This window comes from Phaenicophaeus curvirostris, chromosome 14 (genome assembly GCF_032191515.1).
Source record: "Phaenicophaeus curvirostris isolate KB17595 chromosome 14, BPBGC_Pcur_1.0, whole genome shotgun sequence".
Lineage (NCBI taxonomy): Eukaryota > Metazoa > Chordata > Aves > Cuculiformes > Cuculidae > Phaenicophaeus > Phaenicophaeus curvirostris.
In genome coordinates, this window is record NC_091405.1 from 17,328,794 (window position 1) to 17,338,337 (window position 9,544).

Sequence of the window (9,544 nt, forward strand, 5' to 3'; positions counted from 1 at the left end):
ACTGCACATGCTTTCCATGAAGCCTGAGCTCCTCTTGTGCACACACTCTTCAAACTTTTCAATGCATTGTAATGCCCATGCAATGTTTCAGGTTGTCTTCTTTCCCTCTTCACAAGAAAGCACGTGAAAAAACATTTTTTGCTTTAAACCTGCTGACTGACCAAGCAGGATACAAAACTAAATTCTTATGCTGCAAGAAAGTAAGTACTCATCACCTATTATCTGATTCTTTGTCATTTATGATTTTACAGCCTTTAATTGTATCTACCCCTCAGCCACCTCCCTTTCCAGGCAGCAGAGCCCTAACTATAACCTTGTCCTATAGGGAGCCATGTTTTGGGGTTTTTTCACTTAGAAAGGTAAAAATGGTTAAACTCATTTTGCCTGAAAACTCTAAGATCTCCAGCTTGAGTGACAACTTATTTAGAGCCTTTCACTATGTATTCATCTTCATAGTAATTTCTTTTCAGCACAGGCATAGGCATTACTTTGCCTTTATTGACAATAAATTCATTTTACCACCTTATTGCATACTTTTAGTATCACACAATCTTCACAGAGGTTTAGGATGAAGCTGTCACCTCACAATTCACTCTTCTCCAGATTGCTTTATGAACACACTTAATAGCAGTTTCACAGAGCGCTTCTCAATAACCTCTTCTTATTAAGAAAGCAGACAAATTTTCTATTACCTTCTAGTCCCTTTTCTTCTCCCTTATTAGCTAGTTATTAATTCATAATAAGATCTCCCTTAAAAAACTGCACCATAATGCAATAAAACCCCTTGGTTACAGGCCTGACAAGATTTCAGAAAAATCCAACAATTTTATACTCCAGACAACCTTTATCAATTTACCAAGAACTTGTAATGAACAATGCAATTCCCAGAGCATGCTGAAAAAACTAGCATCACACCAACTACCTCCTACTCCTGCTGTAAATAAAGTGTTGATTAAGATAGTGACATATCAGATTTACAAGATGAACAATTTTGAGCTCCTTCACAGACGCTAGTGAATGAACTCCACTTTTTATTGGCAATTTAGTATTAATTTGACCTAATTGTTTCAAGGGTTCTTCTTGCGATGCCTCAGTTTGAGAGCATTCCTCTCAGATCTCAACCTAAGATTCCCAGTAAGTTTTCCATATAAGCATTGACATAAATAATGTGGAATTATGCTGCTCTTCTCATCTCATCCACATAGAGATACTGAAAAAATAACTACGGACACCTATTGAGAAGAAGAGTAAGGAAAGGAAAGTAGATCAAGAAGATTGCTCAGGAATGTAACTTGAAAGACTTCAAACAAATATGAAGCAGTTCTCCCTTTTACTGGATCTCTCTGACACTTTGTCACATTTGAAAGACAGCTTGGCTTCCCCGTTACCACGACCAAATCGACTCTTCTAGACCTCATCATCATAGTTCCCATCTACAAGGCACAAAATACCGACTGCCCTGGGATTCTGTAGCCATAATAGTTTAAAAACCTCTGTTACTTCAGCATTACCCCAAGCAGCAGCAGCAAGGTGAAACAACTATGACCAGTTTTGCTACCACCCACAGAAGAGCTTCCTTCTGCTCCTACTGTAGGCGCCTGCAGAACACACGCACCCAAAGAGCCAGGAGTTGCCCACAAAAACACGAATTGCTCTTGTATCAGTGACTATGTCAGGTGACAAGCATCAAGATGGTATTGACACAAGACCTACTGAGTCAACAACTACATAACTGGGGGAAGCCAAGCCAGCAGGGACTGCTGGGTCAGATACTATCACTGAATTAAGAACACACAGCTACATGGGGCACTCAAACATCTGAATGTAGGAGCTGGAGATGCCCAAGCAGCAATATCTTGTGTCCTGCCTGTCACTGTCTTCTGAAGCTCCAAGATCAGCACCACACACCTCTTGGTCATCAAGCAAAGATCCACAGCGTGTAGGGGCCAGGAAAGCTAATCATCCTAACTCCATGCCATCTGACCAAACAAATCAGGTATCGCAACACTTGATAAAGTCATTCAGAATCCAAGTTTCACACTTGCCCTCCAAGAAAGTTCCCTTAGCTTTGAGGTCCATATGTTTTCATATTCAGAAGGGCAACCCAGTAAATCACCCACACCACCTCCTGGACAAATTCAAGTTAATCTGGATGACTCCTACCCAGGGCCAGGCCGTACCTTAACTGCTAAGCCCACAGTGCTATGACTCAAAGCACCATGAGTGCAGGCCACAGGAAAGAAGATCACACTGGCTCCACTTTCCTTGTTCCCTTCTAGAGGAAATACACATCAGAAGTGCCATGTTGTTCCCTCCCTAAAATCAGTTCTCCGCATAACTCCTGTCACAATTTTCTAGGATTCTGACAGAATGCAGAACAATCGGAAACAAGCATTTTTCCAAATACACGCTGCCAAGCAATCCATGCCTGGAGACTGGACCCGGTAAGCACAAGGACAAACTGTAACTGCAAGACCAGCACAAGGACTCGTGTCCTCCACAGATACAGAGCTGGCACGCTAGGAAGATGCAGCACAATGAAGGGCACAAAGAATGAAAAAGGGCTCAGCAAGACCTAAATGGTGATTCATTGGCAAGTATTTATGATTTTCCTGATCATATGAACAAAGTACGGACAACACACGGCATCACCATAGCATGTCTCTGCCCAGACAGACAAACAATTGCAGTATCAAAATCTTACTGGAGCTTGATACCTGGCCAGACAGACTCCCCTGAAGGATGGAATTAGGGCTGTACATCAATAAACAGATTAACAATGAGAGTTAAAACAAAGCAAAAAAACCCTAAAAATAATTACAAAAGCAATATATAAATCGGATGAAAAATTCAGAGCTCAGAAGAATTAAAACACTTATCATCTAATTTTGGCTATATGATTTGTCTTGAAATGAGAGAGAATCTTGACATCTGCACTAGGAACCCTGTGAAATATTAAGAGAAGTCAGCTCCAGGTGACAACTACAAAGCTATTAAATAGCAAACTGCCACGAAAAATTAAATTTCACAGACTTCTCTGTACTACAGAAATCCATTTTATTACACAAGATGACTAGCAGAGAGAGGACACCATATCATCTACTAATAGCAGACCTGAAGCTTAACTTTAGCAGGCCAAATGCTGCTTAGAACTTCCTTCAAAGTAGCATGTCTTGTTCTTCAAGATTAGTTAACATTTTCACCGGTACAGGAATGTGGGTTTGTTCTTTGCACATTTACATAAGTGACAAAGCAATTTACTTAAAGTAGGTACCTCTTTCCTCATTTTGTTTCCCTCTGCCATTCCTTTGCTAACTACAAGCTCTGAAAACCAAGGATGATCCCCTAACATCTGCAAAGAGCCTACCAGTTAATATTTATTATATCTGGTAGGACTGAACCCAGAATTCTTGTACCTCATCAAGTCTGTTTCTCCCTTTTCATTGTGAAGGCCTTGCTCATTAGAGCAACCTACTATCAAGATCAAAGCTTCTGAAAGAGTTAGATACCTAACCCAGATAAATTCCAATGGCAGAGGTGGCTGGTGTTCAAGTTCCTTTAAAAAACAAGAATTCCAGCTTTCTTCTAGTCTCTGAATTGCATGAAAGGTGTTCACTCGCTGATTCTCCTCCCTCTGCTATTCATGAATTCTTCCCCTGACCCAACTAAAAAAGGCATCCTTTCTTCATGTTACTCACCCCTAGTGAACTACCCAAAACTTAAAAAAAAAAAAAATTAATCAAGAAAGCAAAAACTAATGTATTAAAACCATTTAATTTTCATCTAAATTATGCTTCTAAATCACTATTTTCTTCCCTTTCACAGTCATTTACTGGTTAAACTCATTGTTCAAAGTTAAATATTTGATTCTACAAGCCATAATGCCAAAAATACCTAAGTACAGAACCTAAAAGTCTCTCTTCAAACACAATCAAATTCAAACATGACTGTTCACCAAACAACCTTTTATATTCACAAGAAGAGCCCAAAGTTAGCAAAACCCACATGTGAAATGCTGAAATGCTTTAGCCAAGCTGTATTCCTCTATCAAGAACTGCAGTGTAAAGATAAAAGGACTTACTGTCCTTAAACGTGTCATTGAGTTGAGGTCCTTCCCCCTGGAAACTATTCAGTAGTGTTAGCTTACGTGTAATAAAGCAAAATTAAACCTGCTCTTTTGATATATTAATGAAATAAAAATAAAAAGCTGCTTAACAACTTCTTTCGGACAAATTATCAAATTAACAGTCATTTTAAAATTCCATTATCATTTAGCCTTGAATTCAGGAAACATTAAGACATAAATCCCATCAAAGCTCACAGAATTATTCACACTAGTGCTTTCCTGTTTGGGGAAATGGTCTGAATTTTCAGTTCAAGTAAGACAAACCCAGTTATAGTTTTTCCTGCAAGTAGTATTGAAGCAGCTCATGTTTTCAGATCCATCTGAAACACACAACTTAAGCTGTTCCACCCCAACGCATGCATAAGTAATTGCATTCCTCAAGCAAAAACAGCTTTTGGAAAGTTACATAATTAAAGCCTAACCAAACTCCCAACTGAAACCGGGAGCAGAACTCCCCTGCTTGCTTCGGTGTAACTGAACCTAGCCTCCTCTACACAAAAGCAGAAGATACGTCTGGACTACACGAGAGGAAGAACTGCAACAGTTAACTAGAAATACTGATGGCCTCAGCTCCACACTGCTACTAGTAGTTTCACACTCTTATCAGATACTTTAAAAAACACAAACATAAGACATATTGACAGTAAAAAACAGAAATATACCCTGCTGATAGGGGTGAAGCAGTGAACAAAAGCAGAGATAGTGGTATAGAGACTAGTATTACTAATATTTATACAGGAAACAGTAAACACCGAACCAAGGAGCTCCATCATCACCAGGAAGGGCAAAGAAGGGCAAAGACAACACAAAAGAGCTGAGAAAAAGCACCCAACCATACAACGTTCCAAATGGGAAAGTAATCTCCCCTGAGAAAAAAACTTTAATACAGCAGAGAGCTAGAAAGCAACATCAGAAAATCAAAAAGAAATTAAGGCAGCAGGAGGCTTTAAAATACAGTATAATAACAAAAGGTGTCACTGTTACATTTTGCATTATACAAAGATAGCAAGGGTGGGGGCAGGGGGGAGAAGTCAAACAAGGAAAAAAAATGCTTCAAAACAAGAGCTAAAAAAACAGCCTCTGAAGAAAAAAGGGTCTCATTTCCAGTTCATTCAAAGAACAAATGTAGAACCAGAGTATTCAAGAGGCGAGCCCCCATGCTGCTCAGAAGCTGCAAGGAGGAGAGACAGGATAGCGACAGGATCTTACACTGCTACTCTTAAAGACCTTCCGTTCCACCAGATCCTATGAGGAAGCCAAACCAAACGCAGCCCTGTCTCTCCTCTCTTTGCTGCCTGTGGCTACAGCCCAACGACAGAATTCTAGGAGATCAGGGAAGTGCTGCCGGCGAGGCTCCCATTCTTGCACAACAGAACCCACACACCAAAACAAAAAACTCCTGCACTGGCTTCAAGAAAACACTTGAACTTCCAACCACCACAAACACCAACATCTGCCAAAGAGAAGCATAAACATTCCCATTTCTTTAGAAGCAAATGAATGAAGCACTGGAAGAAGAGTTGGCACATCTACATAGCTGATCAGTATAACAGACAAGATCAAAATTCCAGATTTCCTGCTTCCACACCTCCAGCACCACCGACCTACATTACCTTTGTATTTCTCACCTGCTTCTAGTTTCCCAACTCTTTGGATCTGTAAGGTAATCTGGTTATTTTACTTCCTGTTCAATTTCCTGCAAACTTAAAGTTTAAAAAAAAACACCCCTCCACCTTTTTTCACCTTGATTAGTGCCAGCTGAAAGGCAAGACACCACATTTTCACATTCATTAACATAATCTTTAAAATACACCAGGTATATTTAGTTATGCCCTAGAATGTTCTACTATTAAGACTTTTACCTACAGCAGCTCTGCCAAACAGCAGGAAAAGGCTAACACTGCTGCCTGTGGGTTCAGCTGATTCACTTCTACTCAGGTTGCTGTAACTCAGTTTTTGGAGATACAGCCTCACCATCTATTCACTTGTTAGCTCCAAGCCTCACCCAGAGAAGTAACACTGCTACCAAGGCAGCCCAGACCCTTTCCCCTCAGACAGCAGTCAAGTATCATCCAGAGCAAATTAACACCACTTTCAGTCACAAGAGTTTGTCCTGTTATTAAAAAATGCAAAAAAAATAAACTGAACAGCCCATCTCCTGAAGTTGCACACACTGCTAACTCACCAACAGGTAAAAACATTCACACTAAAGAGGCACCAGAAGCTCTACTGAATGAGTGCCATTAATTTTAGAAGCAATTAGGATTCTTAAGAGCCCTTACACTTCAAAAGGTGGCTTTCCAAACTGAACTGTGCTCAGCAATGCAGCCCACCTGCGCGCCTAAGGACGGACAACTTCAGTTCCCTGCTGCTCTTCACAGCCTTCTACCTTATTCCCTCAAACTTACTAATCCCATTTCAAGTTTACAATGATACCAGCGCAAAACTCTGTAGGCCAAGGAGCTAACCAGAACCACAACGCTTTGTACCCCTTACTCTCTCACCAGGACACCGTGACAAAGGTGTTGCAGGAACCCTCCACTCCTGTCACACTGAACAACAAAAAAACCCACCCAAAACAAATAAACAATATTTCTCTTCCTTTTTGGAAGAGAAGGCTTTTTATCAAAAAAGCAGGAAGTTATCTTACACACAGGAGACAGAATAATTGTCTCCTTCACAAAGGAATTACCCCAGACTTACTTTCCCCTTTTCAGCCCACAAGAATTTAAATACGCTCCCCTCCTTCCCCCACCATGGAAGGATCAAGAGGTTCATACTTGAACCCTTCAGAAAAAAAAAACAAACAAGGAATTTCTTCTCCTGGTTGAGCTCTCAGGTGTCAAGTAATGTTTTCCTGTGCCAAACGCCAAAGTGCACATAGAATCATAGAATAACCAGGTTGGAAGAGACCCACCGGATCATCGAGTCCAACCATTCCTATCAAACACTAAACCATGCCCCTTAGCACCTCGTCCACCCGTGCCTTAAACGCCTCCAGGGAAGGCAGAAGAGAGAATTTGACAATAGAACATGTTGTGCACATAAAACAAAGGAAAAAGTAAAAAGTGCAGTTTAAAGAAGGGAGGCAGAGGAAACAGGCGCAGAACCCAGCTGTACGCTGTCACACAGAAGCGGAACAGGAAAAAGAGAAAAGGAAAACACCACACTAATCTCTGACATTATAAGCGTAAGATGCCAGGGGTACCACACAGGGGAGAGCACAGAGATGTTTTAGTTGGTTTAAGCCACTACGGGCCAAACCCAACTTCTGCTCACGTACATGAAACGTCGCCCTTCCTGAGTTGTTCCACTGGGCTTTTGTACTGTTCCACTAACATTTCAGGCATGAGAAACTAAAATACATCACGTTAAGCAGTTTTAAGCGTTGCTTACAATGTACTAAACCACACAACTGTTCTATCTGTTCTAGTGGGAGGCGTCCCTGCCCACGGCAGAGAGGTTGGAACTGAATGGGCTTTAAGGTCCCTTCCAACACAAACCATTCTATGACTCTAGGATTCTATCTGCAGATTTCAAAAACAATGTTTACGATAAAAAAAACCCAAAACAACTTAGAGAAGGAGAGAGGAGGGGGGAGAGGAACTCGGCAACCATGCAGAAGGCACCTGTCTTTACAGACCGAGCCTCAAACAGCTGCTTCCCGCTAACACAAACCCACACCGGCAGTTTATCGAAAAAGCCTTTGCACAGAAACCGTGGGTTTTCGTTTCCATCCAAGCCTACGCAGCCGTAAGGCGAGAGGCGAGCGCCGCCAGCCCCGGGGAGACGCCGCCAGCCCCGCGCTGCGCGGCACAACGGGCAAAACGCGCAGGAAGGGCAGGCACGAACGCCCAGCACGGGCAGAGCCACCCGCCCCGGCGGGGCCTCGCTCCCCGCTCCCAGGCCGGGCTGTCCGGTCCCGCTCCGGCCCCGTGGGGCGCCGGGCCGGCCCGGGAGCGCGGGGCCGGGGCCGAGAGCGGCGGCGCGGGGCGAGAGAGAGGCCCCGGGGCAGGCGGGACGCGGCGCCGGGACGCGGCTCGGGACCCCGGCGGCGCTGGGAAGGGAGGAGAGAAGAGGGGAGCGGGCGAGCGGCGGCGCGGCCGCACTCACCGGGCCGGTCCCTGCAGCGGAGGCGGCGGCGGCCGGGGCCGGGCATCCAAAATGGCGGCGGCGCGGCCGCAGCACCGATACCGCAGGCGGAGGGATCCGCGCCGCCCGCGTGCGCCCCTCGGACTCCCGGCCTCCGCCGGCCTCAGGAGAAGGGAGGCGGAGCCGCGACGGCTCCGCGGGGGAGCGGCGGGGGTGGCTGTCGCGGGGACGGCGGCGGCGGGGAGGGAAAGGCCGCTCGCACTACTTTGCCTGGCGGAAGCGGACGCGATGCCGGTGGTGGACGGCGCGGTGCGTCTGCACCGTGGCAGTCAGTGATGACGTCACGCGCGGGGCGGGGCCAGCGGCGAGCGCTGCCCCGCGGAGGCGCCGGGCGGGGCGCGACTCCCGCAACGAGGGTTCCGCGGCGCGGGGAGCCCGGGCTGCAGCCGGGGGAGCGCCCGGCAGGGGCGGCGGGGGGGCAGACAGACAGACGGACAGACAGACAGACAATGCTCCGATAGACAGACGCTGCTACCCCGGTGTGTGGACAGACAGACACTGATGCCCCGGCGTGTGGACAGACAGCCACTCCACACACAGACGCTGCTGCCTCAGTGTATGGACAGACAGACAGACAGTGCTGCCCTGCTGTAGGGACAGACAGACAGTGCTGCCCTGCTGCAGGGACAGACAGACACTGCTGTCCGGCTATGTGGACAGACAGACAGACAGATGGTGTTCTCCGTGTGTACAGGCAGACAAACACCACTGTCCCGGTGTGTGGATGGGCAGATACTGCTGTCCAGGTGGATGGACAGACAGACACTGCTGTCTGGGCATACGGACAGACCCACAGACACTGCTGCCCTGCTTTATGGACAGACGGACAGTGCTGGAACAGATACCGCTGTCTGGGCATACAGACAGGCACTGCTGCTGGGGTATTTGGACAGACAGACACACACTGCTGCCTGGGTGTACGGACAGACAGACATTGATAAGTGGCAAGTGTTTATGCTTCTGTATTAGTCAACAGCAACTGTCTAAGTATGACTTATAGTGGTACCTGCCTTGAGAAATGTTTATTTTTTCTTCTTTTTTTCTTGCCTAAAGGGGGGACCAATGAATGGCCAATGTTTGAATTTGTATCTTGATCTATAACAATTGTCTTAGCTTGTATATCCCATAATGATCTGTGTCTGGAAGGATGTTTACCTCAAGGTGGGGCACCTGTGAAAGGAACAGGCATCCCAGGCATCTTGCAAGATAAGATAAGGAAGCCTGAAATCCACACTATCACACCAACAGAAAAGGACTGTTTTTCTC

At 45.3% G+C, this 9,544-nt stretch overlaps 1 protein-coding gene across 1 annotated transcript in view; it reads right to left on the minus strand.

The window, feature by feature from the left end:
* Positions 1-8,534, minus strand: part of AP1G1 (adaptor related protein complex 1 subunit gamma 1) — a 41,027-nt gene extending 32,493 nt beyond the window's left edge. The window contains exon 1 of the mRNA XM_069868531.1: positions 8,240-8,534. The gene's annotated coding sequence lies outside the window, so the exon portion shown is untranslated. The remainder of the gene's footprint in view (positions 1-8,239) is intronic.
* Positions 8,535-9,544: the final 1,010 nt, after the last annotated feature.